Source organism: Phyllobates terribilis, unplaced genomic scaffold (genome assembly GCF_046119375.1).
Source record: "Phyllobates terribilis strain yellow unplaced genomic scaffold, ASM4611937v1 Scaffold_8__6_contigs__length_399053987, whole genome shotgun sequence".
NCBI classification, from domain to species: Eukaryota; Metazoa; Chordata; class Amphibia; order Anura; family Dendrobatidae; genus Phyllobates; species Phyllobates terribilis.
The window spans coordinates 345,980,698-345,998,940 of NW_027362768.1; the positions used below are offsets into that span (position 1 = coordinate 345,980,698).

Below are 18,243 nucleotides of genomic sequence, written 5' to 3' on the forward strand. Positions count from 1 at the left end.
TTGTTATCAACAGCAGCCTTTTAAACTCACCTGAGCTAACAGGTATGTGAGCTGGTTACTCTGCTGCGCTTAAAATTTCTTTTTTGGTTTGCTACAATGCCTTTTCTGAAACGTTGTCTCCCTCTGCTGGAACACTGACTTCTTTCATTTAATGCCTGCAGACTATAAAAGAGAAACCAACCCAAAAAGTTTGGTTGATTAGTCTGTGGCATTCTTTTAAACTGTTGCTTATGGCGGTCTCTGTGAGCTTCTCAGTGACATTCAGCCATCCAGGTATCCCGCCTGCAGTAGACGGAATGTGGCAATGGAACGCTGGCTGCGCGTGTCATAATAGGCTCTGAGCCTTTATATACCTGCGCACAGCAGCAGCCACCTTCAGTCTGCTGCTGGACAGCCAGCAGCAGCAGCAGCAGCAGGAGAGGTAATTAATCAGCAACCCTCCTGCTAAGGGTAGACAGCTGCTCGTTCCACCCCCCCCCCCGCCTTAATTGGTTCTCCTCCCTTCCAACGGTGTTGAGGCGGGTGGGAACAGCCGGGGGTTGAGGGTACTGTGCTAAAAGAGGTGGAGTTATGCAGATCTAAAACGCGTGGATTGCAGCAGCAGCAAGCCGAAAAGTGCAGGCATGTGAGGGATCTAGAGGTTGACAGCATGTCTTCTTAACGGGAGTCCAGGTGGCCATCTCCACAAATGGACTTTTCAGAATCCTTGGGTGGCACCGTAGTCGGAAACCAATTCTGGTTATCGCTTCTCGGCCTTTTGGCTAAGATCAAGTGTAGTATCTGTTCTTATCAGTTTAATATCTGATACGTCCCCTATCTGGGGACCATATATTAAATGGATTTTTAGAACAGGGAGATGGAAAAAGAGCTTGCTCTGTCCACTCCACGCATTGACCTGGTATTGCAGTATCTCCAGGACCGGTGCACCCCTTCTTTAATGCAGTTTCTAAAATCAGAAAGAATTGAATTCAATGCTTTTTGTTCATTTGGCTTGTTTGTCGGATTTTGGGATGGACTCTTTGGCTTTGCTTTTCTTCTCCTCATTGGATTTTTCATGTTAAAAGTTGCAGAAGCCAGATGACAAGCTCATTTTGGTTCAACTTCAGCAACTGTGCATTGCATTGCCATGTAATGTAATGCAATGCTATCTATCTAGCTCTCCCTCTATACTTCCTTTTGGATAAACAGACATATTAGGCAAGCATTTTGGAGCTTTCACCTAAATAACTACAGGTGGTGAGATAAGCTGCACAATATAATTGACCTTTCAGTATATTGTTGCACACACACCATCTATTTAGCAAATGCCCTTGTTATCAACAGCAGCCTTTTAAACTCACCTGAGCTAACAGGTATGTGAGCTGGTTACTCTGCTGCGCTTAAAATTTCTTTTTTGGTTTGCTACAATGCCTTTTCTGAAACGTTGTCTCCCTCTGCTGGAACACTGACTTCTTTCATTTAATGCCTGCAGACTATAAAAGAGAAACCAACCCAAAAAGTTTGGTTGATTAGTCTGTGGCATTCTTTTAAACTGTTGCTTATGGCGGTCTCTGTGAGCTTCTCAGTGACATTCAGCCATCCAGGTATCCCGCCTGCAGTAGACGGAATGTGGCAATGGAACGCTGGCTGCGCGTGTCATAATAGGCTCTGAGCCTTTATATACCTGCGCACAGCAGCAGCCACCTTCAGTCTGCTGCTGGACAGCCAGCAGCAGCAGCAGCAGCAGGAGAGGTAATTAATCAGCAACCCTCCTGCTAAGGGTAGACAGCTGCTCGTTCCACCCCCCCCCCGCCTTAATTGGTTCTCCTCCCTTCCAACGGTGTTGAGGCGGGTGGGAACAGCCGGGGGTTGAGGGTACTGTGCTAAAAGAGGTGGAGTTATGCAGATCTAAAACGCGTGGATTGCAGCAGCAGCAAGCCGAAAAGTGCAGGCATGTGAGGGATCTAGAGGTTGACAGCATGTCTTCTTAACGGGAGTCCAGGTGGCCATCTCCACAAATGGACTTTTCAGAATCCTTGGGTGGCACCGTAGTCGGAAACCAATTCTGGTTATCGCTTCTCGGCCTTTTGGCTAAGATCAAGTGTAGTATCTGTTCTTATCAGTTTAATATCTGATACGTCCCCTATCTGGGGACCATATATTAAATGGATTTTTAGAACAGGGAGATGGAAAAAGAGCTTGCTCTGTCCACTCCACGCATTGACCTGGTATTGCAGTATCTCCAGGACCGGTGCACCCCTTCTTTAATGCAGTTTCTAAAATCAGAAAGAATTGAATTCAATGCTTTTTGTTCATTTGGCTTGTTTGTCGGATTTTGGGATGGACTCTTTGGCTTTGCTTTTCTTCTCCTCATTGGATTTTTCATGTTAAAAGTTGCAGAAGCCAGATGACAAGCTCATTTTGGTTCAACTTCAGCAACTGTGCATTGCATTGCCATGTAATGTAATGCAATGCTATCTATCTAGCTCTCCCTCTATACTTCCTTTTGGATAAACAGACATATTAGGCAAGCATTTTGGAGCTTTCACCTAAATAACTACAGGTGGTGAGATAAGCTGCACAATATAATTGACCTTTCAGTATATTGTTGCACACACACCATCTATTTAGCAAATGCCCTTGTTATCAACAGCAGCCTTTTAAACTCACCTGAGCTAACAGGTATGTGAGCTGGTTACTCTGCTGCGCTTAAAATTTCTTTTTTGGTTTGCTACAATGCCTTTTCTGAAACGTTGTCTCCCTCTGCTGGAACACTGACTTCTTTCATTTAATGCCTGCAGACTATAAAAGAGAAACCAACCCAAAAAGTTTGGTTGATTAGTCTGTGGCATTCTTTTAAACTGTTGCTTATGGCGGTCTCTGTGAGCTTCTCAGTGACATTCAGCCATCCAGGTATCCCGCCTGCAGTAGACGGAATGTGGCAATGGAACGCTGGCTGCGCGTGTCATAATAGGCTCTGAGCCTTTATATACCTGCGCACAGCAGCAGCCACCTTCAGTCTGCTGCTGGACAGCCAGCAGCAGCAGCAGCAGCAGGAGAGGTAATTAATCAGCAACCCTCCTGCTAAGGGTAGACAGCTGCTCGTTCCACCCCCCCCCCCGCCTTAATTGGTTCTCCTCCCTTCCAACGGTGTTGAGGCGGGTGGGAACAGCCGGGGGTTGAGGGTACTGTGCTAAAAGAGGTGGAGTTATGCAGATCTAAAACGCTTGGATTGCAGCAGCAGCAAGCCGAAAAGTGCAGGCATGTGAGGGATCTAGAGGTTGACAGCATGTCTTCTTAACGGGAGTCCAGGTGGCCATCTCCACAAATGGACTTTTCAGAATCCTTGGGTGGCACCGTAGTCGGAAACCAATTCTGGTTATCGCTTCTCGGCCTTTTGGCTAAGATCAAGTGTAGTATCTGTTCTTATCAGTTTAATATCTGATACGTCCCCTATCTGGGGACCATATATTAAATGGATTTTTAGAACAGGGAGATGGAAAAAGAGCTTGCTCTGTCCACTCCACGCATTGACCTGGTATTGCAGTATCTCCAGGACCGGTGCACCCCTTCTTTAATGCAGTTTCTAAAATCAGAAAGAATTGAATTCAATGCTTTTTGTTCATTTGGCTTGTTTGTCGGATTTTGGGATGGACTCTTTGGCTTTGCTTTTCTTCTCCTCATTGGATTTTTCATGTTAAAAGTTGCAGAAGCCAGATGACAAGCTCATTTTGGTTCAACTTCAGCAACTGTGCATTGCATTGCCATGTAATGTAATGCAATGCTATCTATCTAGCTCTCCCTCTATACTTCCTTTTGGATAAACAGACATATTAGGCAAGCATTTTGGAGCTTTCACCTAAATAAATACAGGTGGTGAGATAAGCTGCACAATATAATTGACCTTTCAGTATATTGTTGCACACACACCATCTATTTAGCAAATGCCCTTGTTATCAACAGCAGCCTTTTAAACTCACCTGAGCTAACAGGTATGTGAGCTGGTTACTCTGCTGCGCTTAAAATTTCTTTTTTGGTTTGCTACAATGCCTTTTCTGAAACGTTGTCTCCCTCTGCTGGAACACTGACTTCTTTCATTTAATGCCTGCAGACTATAAAAGAGAAACCAACCCAAAAAGTTTGGTTGATTAGTCTGTGGCATTCTGTTAAACTGTTGCTTATGGCGGTCTCTGTGAGCTTCTCAGTGACATTCAGCCATCCAGGTATCCCGCCTGCAGTAGACGGAATGTGGCAATGGAACGCTGGCTGCGCGTGTCATAATAGGCTCTGAGCCTTTATATACCTGCGCACAGCAGCAGCCACCTTCAGTCTGCTGCTGGACAGCCAGCAGCAGCAGCAGCAGCAGGAGAGGTAATTAATCAGCAACCCTCCTGCTAAGGGTAGACAGCTGCTCGTTCCACCCCCCCCCCCCGCCTTAATTGGTTCTCCTCCCTTCCAACGGTGTTGAGGCGGGTGGGAACAGCCGGGGGTTGAGGGTACTGTGCTAAAAGAGGTGGAGTTATGCAGATCTAAAACGCGTGGATTGCAGCAGCAGCAAGCCGAAAAGTGCAGGCATGTGAGGGATCTAGAGGTTGACAGCATGTCTTCTTAACGGGAGTCCAGGTGGCCATCTCCACAAATGGACTTTTCAGAATCCTTGGGTGGCACCGTAGTCGGAAACCAATTCTGGTTATCGCTTCTCGGCCTTTTGGCTAAGATCAAGTGTAGTATCTGTTCTTATCAGTTTAATATCTGATACGTCCCCTATCTGGGGACCATATATTAAATGGATTTTTAGAACAGGGAGATGGAAAAAGAGCTTGCTCTGTCCACTCCACGCGTTGACCTGGTATTGCAGTATCTCCAGGACCGGTGCACCCCTTCTTTAATGCAGTTTCTAAAATCAGAAAGAATTGAATTCAATGCTTTTTGTTCATTTGGCTTGTTTGTCGGATTTTGGGATGGACTCTTTGGCTTTGCTTTTCTTCTCCTCATTGGATTTTTCATGTTAAAAGTTGCAGAAGCCAGATGACAAGCTCATTTTGGTTCAACTTCAGCAACTGTGCATTGCATTGCCATGTAATGTAATGCAATGCTATCTATCTAGCTCTCCCTCTATACTTCCTTTTGGATAAACAGACATATTAGGCAAGCATTTTGGAGCTTTCACCTAAATAACTACAGGTGGTGAGATAAGCTGCACAATATAATTGACCTTTCAGTATATTGTTGCACACACACCATCTATTTAGCAAATGCCCTTGTTATCAACAGCAGCCTTTTAAACTCACCTGAGCTAACAGGTATGTGAGCTGGTTACTCTGCTGCGCTTAAAATTTCTTTTTTGGTTTGCTACAATGCCTTTTCTGAAACGTTGTCTCCCTCTGCTGGAACACTGACTTCTTTCATTTAATGCCTGCAGACTATAAAAGAGAAACCAACCCAAAAAGTTTGGTTGATTAGTCTGTGGCATTCTTTTAAACTGTTGCTTATGGCGGTCTCTGTGAGCTTCTCAGTGACATTCAGCCATCCAGGTATCCCGCCTGCAGTAGACGGAATGTGGCAATGGAACGCTGGCTGCGCGTGTCATAATAGGCTCTGAGCCTTTATATACCTGCGCACAGCAGCAGCCACCTTCAGTCTGCTGCTGGACAGCCAGCAGCAGCAGCAGCAGCAGGAGAGGTAATTAATCAGCAACCCTCCTGCTAAGGGTAGACAGCTGCTCGTTCCACCCCCCCCCGCCTTAATTGGTTCTCCTCCCTTCCAACGGTGTTGAGGCGGGTGGGAACAGCCGGGGGTTGAGGGTACTGTGCTAAAAGAGGTGGAGTTATGCAGATCTAAAACGCGTGGATTGCAGCAGCAGCAAGCCGAAAAGTGCAGGCATGTGAAGGATCTAGAGGTTGACAGCATGTCTTCTTAACGGGAGTCCAGGTGGCCATCTCCACAAATGGACTTTTCAGAATTCTTGGGTGGCACCGTAGTCGGAAACCAATTCTGGTTATCGCTTCTCGGCCTTTTGGCTAAGATCAAGTGTAGTATCTGTTCTTATCAGTTTAATATCTCATACGTCCCCTATCTGGGGACCATATATTAAATGGATTTTTAGAACAGGGAGATGGAAAAAGAGCTTGCTCTGTCCACTCCACGCATTGACCTGGTATTGCAGTATCTCCAGGACCGGTGCACCCCTTCTTTAATGCAGTTTCTAAAATCAGAAAGAATTGAATTCAATGCTTTTTGTTCATTTGGCTTGTTTGTCGGATTTTGGGATGGACTCTTTGGCTTTGCTTTTCTTCTCCTCATTGGAATTTCATGTTAAAAGTTGCAGAAGCCAGATGACAAGCTCATTTTGGTTCAACTTCAGCAACTGTGCATTGCATTGCCATGTAATGTAATGCAATGCTATCTATCTAGCTCTCCCTCTATACTTCCTTTTGGATAAACAGACATATTAGGCAAGCATTTTGGAGCTTTCACCTAAATAACTACAGGTGGTGAGATAAGCTGCACAATATAATTGACCTTTCAGTATATTGTTGCACACACACCATCTATTTAGCAAATGCCCTTGTTATCAACAGCAGCCTTTTAAACTCACCTGAGCTAACAGGTATGTGAGCTGGTTACTCTGCTGCGCTTAAAATTTCTTTTTTGGTTTGCTACAATGCCTTTTCTGAAACGTTGTCTCCCTCTGCTGGAACACTGACTTCTTTCATTTAATGCCTGCAGACTATAAAAGAGAAACCAACCCAAAAAGTTTGGTTGATTAGTCTGTGGCATTCTTTTAAACTGTTGCTTATGGCGGTCTCTGTGAGCTTCTCAGTGACATTCAGCCATCCAGGTATCCCGCCTGCAGTAGACGGAATGTGGCAATGGAACGCTGGCTGCGCGTGTCATAATAGGCTCTGAGCCTTTATATACCTGCGCACAGCAGCAGCCACCTTCAGTCTGCTGCTGGACAGCCAGCAGCAGCAGCAGCAGCAGGAGAGGTAATTAATCAGCAACCCTCCTGCTAAGGGTAGACAGCTGCTCGTTCCACCCCCCCCCCGCCTTAATTGGTTCTCCTCCCTTCCAACGGTGTTGAGGCGGGTGGGAACAGCCGGGGGTTGAGGGTACTGTGCTAAAAGAGGTGGAGTTATGCAGATCTAAAACGCGTGGATTGCAGCAGCAGCAAGCCGAAAAGTGCAGGCATGTGAGGGATCTAGAGGTTGACAGCATGTCTTCTTAACGGGAGTCCAGGTGGCCATCTCCACAAATGGACTTTTCAGAATCCTTGGGTGGCACCGTAGTCGGAAACCAATTCTGGTTATCGCTTCTCGGCCTTTTGGCTAAGATCAAGTGTAGTATCTGTTCTTATCAGTTTAATATCTGATACGTCCCCTATCTGGGGACCATATATTAAATGGATTTTTAGAACAGGGAGATGGAAAAAGAGCTTGCTCTGTCCACTCCACGCATTGACCTGGTATTGCAGTATCTCCAGGACCGGTGCACCCCTTCTTTAATGCAGTTTCTAAAATCAGAAAGAATTGAATTCAATGCTTTTTGTTCATTTGGCTTGTTTGTCGGATTTTGGGATGGACTCTTTGGCTTTGCTTTTCTTCTCCTCATTTGATTTTTCATGTTAAAAGTTGCAGAAGCCAGATGACAAGCTCATTTTGGTTCAACTTCAGCAACTGTGCATTGCATTGCCATGTAATGTAATGCAATGCTATCTATCTAGCTCTCCCTCTATACTTCCTTTTGGATAAACAGACATATTAGGCAAGCATTTTGGAGCTTTCACCTAAATAACTACAGGTGGTGAGATAAGCTGCACAATATAATTGACCTTTCAGTATATTGTTGCACACACACCATCTATTTAGCAAATGCCCTTGTTATCAACAGCAGCCTTTTAAACTCACCTGAGCTAACAGGTATGTGAGCTGGTTACTCTGCTGCGCTTAAAATTTCTTTTTTGGTTTGCTACAATGCCTTTTCTGAAACGTTGTCTCCCTCTGCTGGAACACTGACTTCTTTCATTTAACGCCTGCAGACTATAAAAGAGAAACCAACCCAAAAAGTTTGGTTGATTAGTCTGTGGCATTCTTTTAAACTGTTGCTTATGGCGGTCTCTGTGAGCTTCTCAGTGACATTCAGCCATCCAGGTATCCCGCCTGCAGTAGACGGAATGTGGCAATGGAACGCTGGCTGCGCGTGTCATAATAGGCTCTGAGCCTTTATATACCTGCGCACAGCAGCAGCCACCTTCAGTCTGCTGCTGGACAGCCAGCAGCAGCAGCAGCAGGAGAGGTAATTAATCAGCAACCCTCCTGCTAAGGGTAGACAGCTGCTCGTTCCACCCCCCCCCCCGCCTTAATTGGTTCTCCTCCCTTCCAACGGTGTTGAGGCGGGTGGGAACAGCCGGGGGTTGAGGGTACTGTGCTAAAAGAGGTGGAGTTATGCAGATCTAAAACGCGTGGATTGCAGCAGCAGCAAGCCGAAAAGTGCAGGCATGTGAGGGATCTAGAGGTTGACAGCATGTCTTCTTAACGGGAGTCCAGGTGGCCATCTCCACAAATGGACTTTTCAGAATCCTTGGGTGGCACCGTAGTCGGAAACCAATTCTGGTTATCGCTTCTCGGCCTTTTGGCTAAGATCAAGTGTAGTATCTGTTCTTATCAGTTTAATATCTGATACGTCCCCTATCTGGGGACCATATATTAAATGGATTTTTAGAACAGGGAGATGGAAAAAGAGCTTGCTCTGTCCACTCCACGCATTGACCTGGTATTGCAGTATCTCCAGGACCGGTGCACCCCTTCTTTAATGCAGTTTCTAAAATCAGAAAGAATTGAATTCAATGCTTTTTGTTCATTTGGCTTGTTTGTCGGATTTTGGGATGGACTCTTTGGCTTTGCTTTTCTTCTCCTCATTTGATTTTTCATGTTAAAAGTTGCAGAAGCCAGATGACAAGCTCATTTTGGTTCAACTTCAGCAACTGTGCATTGCATTGCCATGTAATGTAATGCAATGCTATCTATCTAGCTCTCCCTCTATACTTCCTTTTGGATAAACAGACATATTAGGCAAGCATTTTGGAGCTTTCACCTAAATAACTACAGGTGGTGAGATAAGCTGCACAATATAATTGACCTTTCAGTATATTGTTGCACACACACCATCTATTTAGCAAATGCCCTTGTTATCAACAGCAGCCTTTTAAACTCACCTGAGCTAACAGGTATGTGAGCTGGTTACTCTGCTGCGCTTAAAATTTCTTTTTTGGTTTGCTACAATGCCTTTTCTGAAACGTCTCCCTCTGCTGGAACACTGACTTCTTTCATTTAACGCCTGCAGACTATAAAAGAGAAACCAACCCAAAAAGTTTGGTTGATTAGTCTGTGGCATTCTTTTAAACTGTTGCTTATGGCGGTCTCTGTGAGCTTCTCAGTGACATTCAGCCATCCAGGTATCCCGCCTGCAGTAGACGGAATGTGGCAATGGAACGCTGGCTGCGCGTGTCATAATAGGCTCTGAGCCTTTATATACCTGCGCACAGCAGCAGCCACCTTCAGTCTGCTGCTGGACAGCCAGCAGCAGCAGCAGCAGGAGAGGTAATTAATCAGCAACCCTCCTGCTAAGGGTAGACAGCTGCTCGTTCCACCCCCCCCCCCCGCCTTAATTGGTTCTCCTCCCTTCCAACGGTGTTGAGGCGGGTGGGAACAGCCGGGGGTTGAGGGTACTGTGCTAAAAGAGGTGGAGTTATGCAGATCTAAAACGCGTGGATTGCAGCAGCAGCAAGCCGAAAAGTGCAGGCATGTGAGGGATCTAGAGGTTGACAGCATGTCTTCTTAACGGGAGTCCAGGTGGCCATCTCCACAAATGGACTTTTCAGAATCCTTGGGTGGCATCGTCGTCGGAAACCAATTCTGGTTATCGCTTCTCGGCCTTTTGGCTAAGATCAAGTGTAGTATCTGTTCTTATCAGTTTAATATCTGATACGTCCTCCCCTATCTGGGGACCATATATTAAATGGATTTTTAGAACAGGGAGATGGAAAAAGAGCTTGCTCTGTCCACTCCACGCATTGACCTGGTATTGCAGTATCTCCAGGACCGGTGCACCCCTTCTTTAATGCAGTTTCTAAAATCAGAAAGAATTGAATTCAATGCTTTTTGTTCATTTGGCTTGTTTGTCGGATTTTGGGATGGACTCTTTGGCTTTGCTTTTCTTCTCCTCATTGGATTTTTCATGTTAAAAGTTGCAGAAGCCAGATGACAAGCTCATTTTGGTTCAACTTCAGCAACTGTGCATTGCATTGCCATGTAATGTAATGCAATGCTATCTATCTAGCTCTCCCTCTATACTTCCTTTTGGATAAACAGACATATTAGGCAAGCATTTTGGAGCTTTCACCTAAATAACTACAGGTGGTGAGATAAGCTGCACAATATAATTGACCTTTCAGTATATTGTTGCACACACACCATCTATTTAGCAAATGCCCTTGTTATCAACAGCAGCCTTTTAAACTCACCTGAGCTAACAGGTATGTGAGCTGGTTACTCTGCTGCGCTTAAAATTTCTTTTTTGGTTTGCTACAATGCCTTTTCTGAAACGTTGTCTCCCTCTGCTGGAACACTGACTTCTTTCATTTAATGCCTGCAGACTATAAAAGAGAAACAAACACAAAAAGTTTGGTTGATTAGTCTGTGGCATTCTTTTAAACTGTTGCTTATGGCGGTCTCTGTGAGCTTCTCAGTGACATTCAGCCATCCAGGTATCCCGCCTGCAGTAGACGGAATGTGGCAATGGAACGCTGGCTGCGCGTGTCATAATAGGCTCTGAGCCTTTATATACCTGCGCACAGCAGCAGCCACCTTCAGTCTGCTGCTGGACAGCCAGCAGCAGCAGCAGCAGCAGGAGAGGTAATTAATCAGCAACCCTCCTGCTAAGGGTAGACAGCTGCTCGTTCCACCCCCCCCCTCCCCCGCCTTAATTGGTTCTCCTCCCTTCCAACGGTGTTGAGGCGGGTGGGAACAGCCGGGGGTTGAGGGTACTGTGCTAAAAGAGGTGGAGTTATGCAGATCTAAAACGCGTGGATTGCAGCAGCAGCAAGCCGAAAAGTGCAGGCATGTGAGGGATCTAGAGGTTGACAGCATGTCTTCTTAACGGGAGTCCAGGTGGCCATCTCCACAAATGGACTTTTCAGAATCCTTGGGTGGCACCGTAGTCGGAAACCAATTCTGGTTATCGCTTCTCGGCCTTTTGGCTAAGATCAAGTGTAGTATCTGTTCTTATCAGTTTAATATCTGATACGTCCCCTATCTGGGGACCATATATTAAATGGATTTTTAGAACAGGGAGATGGAAAAAGAGCTTGCTCTGTCCACTCCACGCATTGACCTGGTATTGCAGTATCTCCAGGACCGGTGCACCCCTTCTTTAATGCAGTTTCTAAAATCAGAAAGAATTGAATTCAATGCTTTTTGTTCATTTGGCTTGTTTGTCGGATTTTGGGATGGACTCTTTGGCTTTGCTTTTCTTCTCCTCATTGGATTTTTCATGTTAAAAGTTGCAGAAGCCAGATGACAAGCTCATTTTGGTTCAACTTCAGCAACTGTGCATTGCATTGCCATGTAATGTAATGCAATGCTATCTATCTAGCTCTCCCTCTATACTTCCTTTTGGATAAACAGACATATTAGGCAAGCATTTTGGAGCTTTCACCTAAATAACTACAGGTGGTGAGATAAGCTGCACAATATAATTGACCTTTCAGTATATTGTTGCACACACACCATCTATTTAGCAAATGCCCTTGTTATCAACAGCAGCCTTTTAAACTCACCTGAGCTAACAGGTATGTGAGCTGGTTACTCTGCTGCGCTTAAAATTTCTTTTTTGGTTTGCTACAATGCCTTTTCTGAAACGTTGTCTCCCTCTGCTGGAACACTGACTTCTTTCATTTAATGCCTGCAGACTATAAAAGAGAAACCAACCCAAAAAGTTTGGTTGATTAGTCTGTGGCATTCTTTTAAACTGTTGCTTATGGCGGTCTCTGTGAGCTTCTCAGTGACATTCAGCCATCCAGGTATCCCGCCTGCAGTAGACGGAATGTGGCAATGGAACGCTGGCTGCGCGTGTCATAATAGGCTCTGAGCCTTTATATACCTGCGCACAGCAGCAGCCACCTTCAGTCTGCTGCTGGACAGCCAGCAGCAGCAGCAGCAGCAGGAGAGGTAATTAATCAGCAACCCTCCTGCTAAGGGTAGACAGCTGCTCGTTCCAACCCCCCCCGCCTTAATTGGTTCTCCTCCCTTCCAACGGTGTTGAGGCGGGTGGGAACAGCCGGGGGTTGAGGGTACTGTGCTAAAAGAGGTGGAGTTATGCAGATCTAAAACGCGTGGATTGCAGCAGCAGCAAGCCGAAAAGTGCAGGCATGTGAGGGATCTAGAGGTTGACAGCATGTCTTCTTAACGGGAGTCCAGGTGGCCATCTCCACAAATGGACTTTTCAGAATCCTTGGGTGGCACCGTAGTCGGAAACCAATTCTGGTTATCGCTTCTCGGCCTTTTGGCTAAGATCAAGTGTAGTATCTGTTCTTATCAGTTTAATATCTGATACGTCCCCTATCTGGGGACCATATATTAAATGGATTTTTAGAACAGGGAGATGGAAAAAGAGCTTGCTCTGTCCACTCCACGCATTGACCTGGTATTGCAGTATCTCCAGGACCGGTGCACCCCTTCTTTAATGCAGTTTCTAAAATCAGAAAGAATTGAATTCAATGCTTTTTGTTCATTTGGCTTGTTTGTCGGATTTTGGGATGGACTCTTTGGCTTTGCTTTTCTTCTCCTCATTGGATTTTTCATGTTAAAAGTTGCAGAAGCCAGATGACAAGCTCATTTTGGTTCAACTTCAGCAACTGTGCATTGCATTGCCATGTAATGTAATGCAATGCTATCTATCTAGCTCTCCCTCCATACTTCCTTTTGGATAAACAGACATATTAGGCAAGCATTTTGGAGCTTTCACCTAAATAACTACAGGTGGTGAGATAAGCTGCACAATATAATTGACCTTTCAGTATATTGTTGCACACACACCATCTATTTAGCAAATGCCCTTGTTATCAACAGCAGCCTTTTAAACTCACCTGAGCTAACAGGTATGTGAGCTGGTTACTCTGCTGCGCTTAAAATTTCTTTTTTGGTTTGCTACAATGCCTTTTCTGAAACGTTGTCTCCCTCTGCTGGAACACTGACTTCTTTCATTTAATGCCTGCAGACTATAAAAGAGAAACCAACCCAAAAAGTTTGGTTGATTAGTCTGTGGCATTCTTTTAAACTGTTGCTTATGGCGGTCTCTGTGAGCTTCTCAGTGACATTCAGCCATCCAGGTATCCCGCCTGCAGTAGACGGAATGTGGCAATGGAACGCTGGCTGCGCGTGTCATAATAGGCTCTCAGCCTTTATATACCTGCGCACAGCAGCAGCCACCTTCAGTCTGCTGCTGGACAGCCAGCAGCAGCAGCAGCAGCAGGAGAGGTAATTAATCAGCAACCCTCCTGCTAAGGGTAGACAGCTGCTCGTTCCACCCCCCCCCCCGCCTTAATTGGTTCTCCTCCCTTCCAACGGTGTTGAGGCGGGTGGGAACAGCCGGGGGTTGAGGGTACTGTGCTAAAAGAGGTGGAGTTATGCAGATCTAAAACGCGTGGATTGCAGCAGCAGCAAGCCGAAAAGTGCAGGCATGTGAGGGATCTAGAGGTTGACAGCATGTCTTCTTAACGGGAGTCCAGGTGGCCATCTCCACAAATGGACTTTTCAGAATCCTTGGGTGGCACCGTAGTCGGAAACCAATTCTGGTTATCGCTTCTCGGCCTTTTGGCTAAGATCAAGTGTAGTATCTGTTCTTATCAGTTTAATATCTGATACGTCCCCTATCTGGGGACCATATATTAAATGGATTTTTAGAACAGGGAGATGGAAAAAGAGCTTGCTCTGTCCACTCCACGCATTGACCTGGTATTGCAGTATCTCCAGGACCGGTGCACCCCTTCTTTAATGCAGTTTCTAAAATCAGAAAGAATTGAATTCAATGCTTTTTGTTCATTTGGCTTGTTTGTCGGATTTTGGGATGGACTCTTTGGCTTTGCTTTTCTTCTCCTCATTGGATTTTTCATGTTAAAAGTTGCAGAAGCCAGATGACAAGCTCATTTTGGTTCAACTTCAGCAACTGTGCATTGCATTGCCATGTAATGTAATGCAATGCTATCTATCTAGCTCTCCCTCTATACTTCCTTTTGGATAAACAGACATATTAGGCAAGCATTTTGGAGCTTTCACCTAAATAACTACAGGTGGTGAGATAAGCTGCACAATATAATTGACCTTTCAGTATATTGTTGCACACACACCATCTATTTAGCAAATGCCCTTGTTATCAACAGCAGCCTTTTAAACTCACCTGAGCTAACAGGTATGTGAGCTGGTTACTCTGCTGCGCTTAAAATTTCTTTTTTGGTTTGCTACAATGCCTTTTCTGAAACGTTGTCTCCCTCTGCTGGAACACTGACTTCTTTCATTTAATGCCTGCAGACTATAAAAGAGAAACCAACCCAAAAAGTTTGGTTGATTAGTCTGTGGCATTCTTTTAAACTGTTGCTTATGGCGGTCTCTGTGAGCTTCTCAGTGACATTCAGCCATCCAGGTATCCCGCCTGCAGTAGACGGAATGTGGCAATGGAACGCTGGCTGCGCGTGTCATAATAGGCTCTGAGCCTTTATATACCTGCGCACAGCAGCAGCCACCTTCAGTCTGCTGCTGGACAGCCAGCAGCAGCAGCAGCAGCAGGAGAGGTAATTAATCAGCAACCCTCCTGCTAAGGGTAGACAGCTGCTCGTTCCACCCCCCCCCCGCCTTAATTGGTTCTCCTCCCTTCCAACGGTGTTGAGGCGGGTGGGAACAGCCGGGGGTTGAGGGTACTGTGCTAAAAGAGGTGGAGTTATGCAGATCTAAAACGCGTGGATTGCAGCAGCAGCAAGCCGAAAAGTGCAGGCATGTGAGGGATCTAGAGGTTGACAGCATGTCTTCTTAACGGGAGTCCAGGTGGCCATCTCCACAAATGGACTTTTCAGAATCCTTGGGTGGCACCGTAGTAGGAAACCAATTCTGGTTATCGCTTCTCGGCCTTTTGGCTAAGATCAAGTGTAGTATCTGTTCTTATCAGTTTAATATCTGATACGTCCCCTATCTGGGGACCATATATTAAATGGATTTTTAGAACAGGGAGATGGAAAAAGAGCTTGCTCTGTCCACTCCACGCATTGACCTGGTATTGCAGTATCTCCAGGACCGGTGCACCCCTTCTTTAATGCAGTTTCTAAAATCAGAAAGAATTGAATTCAATGCTTTTTGTTCATTTGGCTTGTTTGTCGGATTTTGGGATGGACTCTTTGGCTTTGCTTTTCTTCTCCTCATTGGATTTTTCATGTTAAAAGTTGCAGAAGCCAGATGACAAGCTTATTTTGGTTCAACTTCAGCAACTGTGCATTGCATTGCCATGTAATGTAATGCAATGCTATCTATCTAGCTCTCCCTCTATACTTCCTTTTGGATAAACAGACATATTAGGCAAGCATTTTGGAGCTTTCACCTAAATAACTACAGGTGGTGAGATAAGCTGCACAATATAATTGACCTTTCAGTATATTGTTGCACACACACCATCTATTTAGCAAATGCCCTTGTTATCAACAGCAGCCTTTTAAACTCACCTGAGCTAACAGGTATGTGAGCTGGTTACTCTGCTGCGCTTAAAATTTCTTTTTTGGTTTGCTACAATGCCTTTTCTGAAACGTTGTCTCCCTCTGCTGGAACACTGACTTCTTTCATTTAATGCCTGCAGACTATAAAAGAGAAACCAACCCAAAAAGTTTGGTTGATTAGTCTGTGGCATTCTTTTAAACTGTTGCTTATGGCGGTCTCTGTGAGCTTCTCAGTGACATTCAGCCATCCAGGTATCCCGCCTGCAGTAGACGGAATGTGGCAATGGAACGCTGGCTGCGCGTGTCATAATAGGCTCTGAGCCTTTATATACCTGCGCACAGCAGCAGCCACCTTCAGTCTGCTGCTGGACAGCCGGCAGCAGCAGCAGCAGGAGAGGTAATTAATCTGCAACCCTCCTGCTAAGGGTAGACAGCTGCTCGTTCCACCCCCCCACCCCCCGCCTTAATTGGTTCTCCTCCCTTCCAACGGTGTTGAGGCGGGTGGGAACAGCCGGGGGTTGAGGGTACTGTGCTAAAAGAGGTGGAGTTATGCAGATCTAAAACGCGTGGATTGCAGCAGCAGCAAGCCGAAAAGTGCAGGCATGTGAGGGATCTAGAGGTTGACAGCATGTCTTCTTAACGGGAGTCCAGGTGGCCATCTCCACAAATGGACTTTTCAGAATCCTTGGGTGGCACCGTAGTCGGAAACCAATTCTGGTTATCGCTTCTCGGCCTTTTGGCTAAGATCAAGTGTAGTATCTGTTCTTATCAGTTTAATATCTGATACGTCCCCTATCTGGGGACCATATATTAAATGGATTTTTAGAACAGGGAGATGGAAAAAGAGCTTGCTCTGTCCACTCCACGCATTGACCTGGTATTGCAGTATCTCCAGGACCGGTGCACCCCTTCTTTAATGCAGTTTCTAAAATCAGAAAGAATTGAATTCAATGCTTTTTGTTCATTTGGCTTGTTTGTCGGATTTTGGGATGGACTCTTTGGCTTTGCTTTTCTTCTCCTCATTGGATTTTTCATGTTAAAAGTTGCAGAAGCCAGATGACAAGCTCATTTTGGTTCAACTTCAGCAACTGTGCATTGCATTGCCATGTAATGTAATGCAATGCTATCTATCTAGCTCTCCCTCTATACTTCCTTTTGGATAAACAGACATATTAGGCAAGCATTTTGGAGCTTTCACCTAAATAACTACAGGTGGTGAGATAAGCTGCACAATATAATTGACCTTTCAGTATATTGTTGCACACACACCATCTATTTAGCAAATGCCCTTGTTATCAACAGCAGCCTTTTAAACTCACCTGAGCTAACAGGTATGTGAGCTGGTTACTCTGCTGCGCTTAAAATTTCTTTTTTGGTTTGCTACAATGCCTTTTCTGAAACGTTGTCTCCCTCTGCTGGAACACTGACTTCTTTCATTTAATGCCTGCAGACTATAAAAGAGAAACCAACCCAAAAAGTTTGGTTGATTAGTCTGTGGCATTCTTTTAAACTGTTGCTTATGGCGGTCTCTGTGAGCTTCTCAGTGACATTCAGCCATCCAGGTATCCCGCCTGCAGTAGACGGAATGTGGCAATGGAACGCTGGCTGCGCGTGTCATAATAGGCTCTGAGCCTTTATATACCTGCGCACAGCAGCAGCCACCTTCAGTCTGCTGCTGGACAGCCAGCAGCAGCAGCAGCAGCAGGAGAGGTAATTAATCAGCAACCCTCCTGCTAAGGGTAGACAGCTGCTCGTTCCACCCCCCCCCCCGCCTTAATTGGTTCTCCTCCCTTCCAACGGTGTTGAGGCGGGTGGGAACAGCCGGGGGTTGAGGGTACTGTGCTAAAAGAGGTGGAGTTATGCAGATCTAAAACGCGTGGATTGCAGCAGCAGCAAGCCGAAAAGTGCAGGCATGTGAGGGATCTAGAGGTTGACAGCATGTCTTCTTAACGGGAGTCCAGGTGGCCATCTCCACAAATGGACTTTTCAGAATCCTTGGGTGGCACCGTAGTCGGAAACCAATTCTGGTTATCGCTTCTCGGCCTTTTGGCTAAGATCAAGTGTAGTATCTGTTCTTATCAGTTTAATATCTGATACGTCCCCTATCTGGGGACCATATATTAAATGGATTTTTAGAACAGGGAGATGGAAAAAGAGCTTGCTCTGTCCACTCCACGCATTGACCTGGTATTGCAGTATCTCCAGGACCGGTGCACCCCTTCTTTAATGCAGTTTCTAAAATCAGAAAGAATTGAATTCAATGCTTTTTGTTCATTTGGCTTGTTTGTCGGATTTTGGGATGGACTCTTTGGCTTTGCTTTTCTTCTCCTCATTGGATTTTTCATGTTAAAAGTTGCAGAAGCCAGATGACAAGCTCATTTTGGTTCAACTTCAGCAACTGTGCATTGCATTGCCATGTAATGTAATGCAATGCTATCTATCTAGCTCTCCCTCTATACTTCCTTTTGGATAAACAGACATATTAGGCAAGCATTTTGGAGCTTTCACCT

At 45.4% G+C, this 18,243-nt stretch overlaps 14 non-coding genes across 14 annotated transcripts; all 14 read left to right on the forward strand.

The window, feature by feature from the left end:
- The first annotated feature begins 741 nt into the window (after nt 1-741).
- Nucleotides 742-932, forward strand: LOC141160723 (U2 spliceosomal RNA). Its single transcript, XR_012250476.1, has one exon. It is a non-coding gene; the product is annotated as a U2 spliceosomal RNA (small nuclear RNA).
- Nucleotides 933-2,050: 1,118 nt separating this feature from the next.
- On the forward strand, nt 2,051-2,241 carry LOC141160724 (U2 spliceosomal RNA). The gene has a single exon (XR_012250477.1). It is a non-coding gene; the product is annotated as a U2 spliceosomal RNA (small nuclear RNA).
- A 1,119-nt stretch (nt 2,242-3,360) lies between these two features.
- Nucleotides 3,361-3,551, forward strand: LOC141160726 (U2 spliceosomal RNA). The gene has a single exon (XR_012250479.1). It is a non-coding gene; the product is annotated as a U2 spliceosomal RNA (small nuclear RNA).
- A 1,120-nt stretch (nt 3,552-4,671) lies between these two features.
- Nucleotides 4,672-4,862, forward strand: LOC141159585 (U2 spliceosomal RNA). Its single transcript, XR_012249589.1, has one exon. It is a non-coding gene; the product is annotated as a U2 spliceosomal RNA (small nuclear RNA).
- Nucleotides 4,863-5,979: 1,117 nt separating this feature from the next.
- Nucleotides 5,980-6,170, forward strand: LOC141160022 (U2 spliceosomal RNA). Its single transcript, XR_012250012.1, has one exon. It is a non-coding gene; the product is annotated as a U2 spliceosomal RNA (small nuclear RNA).
- Nucleotides 6,171-7,287: 1,117 nt separating this feature from the next.
- Nucleotides 7,288-7,478, forward strand: LOC141160727 (U2 spliceosomal RNA). The gene has a single exon (XR_012250480.1). It is a non-coding gene; the product is annotated as a U2 spliceosomal RNA (small nuclear RNA).
- A 1,116-nt stretch (nt 7,479-8,594) lies between these two features.
- On the forward strand, nt 8,595-8,785 carry LOC141160728 (U2 spliceosomal RNA). Its single transcript, XR_012250482.1, has one exon. It is a non-coding gene; the product is annotated as a U2 spliceosomal RNA (small nuclear RNA).
- A 1,114-nt stretch (nt 8,786-9,899) lies between these two features.
- Nucleotides 9,900-10,093, forward strand: LOC141160058 (U2 spliceosomal RNA). The gene has a single exon (XR_012250046.1). It is a non-coding gene; the product is annotated as a U2 spliceosomal RNA (small nuclear RNA).
- Nucleotides 10,094-11,216: 1,123 nt separating this feature from the next.
- LOC141160729 (U2 spliceosomal RNA) lies at nt 11,217-11,407 on the forward strand. The gene has a single exon (XR_012250483.1). It is a non-coding gene; the product is annotated as a U2 spliceosomal RNA (small nuclear RNA).
- A 1,117-nt stretch (nt 11,408-12,524) lies between these two features.
- Nucleotides 12,525-12,715, forward strand: LOC141160730 (U2 spliceosomal RNA). The gene has a single exon (XR_012250484.1). It is a non-coding gene; the product is annotated as a U2 spliceosomal RNA (small nuclear RNA).
- A 1,119-nt stretch (nt 12,716-13,834) lies between these two features.
- Nucleotides 13,835-14,025, forward strand: LOC141160731 (U2 spliceosomal RNA). The gene has a single exon (XR_012250485.1). It is a non-coding gene; the product is annotated as a U2 spliceosomal RNA (small nuclear RNA).
- A 1,118-nt stretch (nt 14,026-15,143) lies between these two features.
- Nucleotides 15,144-15,334, forward strand: LOC141160732 (U2 spliceosomal RNA). Its single transcript, XR_012250486.1, has one exon. It is a non-coding gene; the product is annotated as a U2 spliceosomal RNA (small nuclear RNA).
- A 1,119-nt stretch (nt 15,335-16,453) lies between these two features.
- LOC141160733 (U2 spliceosomal RNA) lies at nt 16,454-16,644 on the forward strand. The gene has a single exon (XR_012250487.1). It is a non-coding gene; the product is annotated as a U2 spliceosomal RNA (small nuclear RNA).
- A 1,119-nt stretch (nt 16,645-17,763) lies between these two features.
- Nucleotides 17,764-17,954, forward strand: LOC141160735 (U2 spliceosomal RNA). The gene has a single exon (XR_012250488.1). It is a non-coding gene; the product is annotated as a U2 spliceosomal RNA (small nuclear RNA).
- The last annotated feature ends 289 nt before the right edge of the window (nt 17,955-18,243 follow it).